This window comes from Mustelus asterias, chromosome 1 (assembly GCF_964213995.1).
Source record: "Mustelus asterias chromosome 1, sMusAst1.hap1.1, whole genome shotgun sequence".
Classification (NCBI taxonomy): Eukaryota; Metazoa; Chordata; class Chondrichthyes; order Carcharhiniformes; family Triakidae; genus Mustelus; species Mustelus asterias.
In genome coordinates, this window is record NC_135801.1 from 3239111 (window position 1) to 3240499 (window position 1389).

Consider the following 1389-nt stretch of genomic DNA (forward strand, 5'->3'; position numbering starts at 1 on the left):
ATTCCACAAATTGCTGTAATTTGCACCGACAGTAACAACATCACCTTATATTTATATAGCACCTTTAACATCCCAAGGCACTCGGATTAAATTCAAAGAAAGTTTGGGGGGAACAGATATCAGACGGGTTGCTGACTCATCATTGTCCACTTTATGCAACATTCCAAAGTCAATGGGTGGAATTTTCCTATTCCCGCTTGACACGGGAATCGTAGTGGGCGGGGGGCGGACCATGCAAAGGTCCACTGATCTTGGGCAGGATTTTCCGGTCTTGGGGTGAGTACAGCCGGAGAATCCCACCCGATATCTCCCCGATCGACGGCAATGGAAAGTCTGCTTGGGTTGGGAGCAGGACAAGCTGTCAATCTAATCCTATCAGCTCCCAGTCTGGAGTTAGTCACACAGAGAAGAGTCATTGCCACGTAACTCTCTTCATTCATTATACTGTGTGGAAATGGAAATGACTTGGAATGGAAAGGGTTTTACACATGTTTATGGCTTGTCACATTTGTGGTCAAACATTGAGAGATTATAATGAGCGATGTGTGCTGTTCTGAAAGGATGTGGAGATGCCGGCGTTGGACTGGGGTGAACACAGTAAGACGTCTCACAACAACAGGTTAAAGTCCAACAGGTTTATTTGGTAGCAAATACCATAAGCTTTCGAAGCAATGCTCCTTCGTCACGAAGGAGCTCTGCTCCGAAAGTTTATGGTATTTGCTACCAAATAAACCTGTTGGACTTTAACCTGGTGTTGTGAGACTTCTTACTGTGTTCTGAAAGGAAGCAGGGCTCACAGACAGAGGATGTGAAACGGGGGCTCTGTAGTGCCTGATGTTTCGTTGATGTGGCTGCTTTTTGGCACCAAAATAATGTCCTCGCCATGTGAACACATTTCAGGCTTGATCACCATCTTGATGAGTGGCGCGGGTGATTATTTATTAGTGTCACAAGTGAGCAATGTTGGTATAGTGGTGAGCATAGCTGCCTTCCAAGCAGTTGACCCGGGTTCGATTCCCGGCCATCGCAACGATAATTTCGGGCAGCACGGTAGCACAGTGGCTAGCACAGTGGCTAGCACTGCTGCTTCACAGCTCCAGAGACCTGGGTTCGAATCCCGGCTCGGGTCACTGTCTGTGTGGAGTTTGCACATTCTCCCTGCATCTGCGTGGGTTTCCTCCGGGTACTCCGGTTTCCTCCCACAGTCCAAAGATGTGCGGGCTAGGTTGATTGGCCATTCTAAATTGCCCCTTAGTGACCCGGGATGCATAGGTTAGGGGGATTAGTGGGTATATATGTAGGGATATGAGGATAGGGCCTGGGTGGGATTGTGGTTGGTGCAGACTCGATGGGCCGAATGGTCTCTTTCTGCACTGTAGGATTCTATGA

At 48.2% G+C, this 1389-nt stretch overlaps 1 non-coding gene across 1 annotated transcript; it reads left to right on the forward strand.

The window, feature by feature from the left end:
• The first annotated feature begins 957 nt into the window (after window positions 1-957).
• Window positions 958-1029, forward strand: trnag-ucc (transfer RNA glycine (anticodon UCC)). Its single transcript has one exon. It is a non-coding gene; the product is annotated as a tRNA-Gly (tRNA).
• Window positions 1030-1389: the final 360 nt, after the last annotated feature.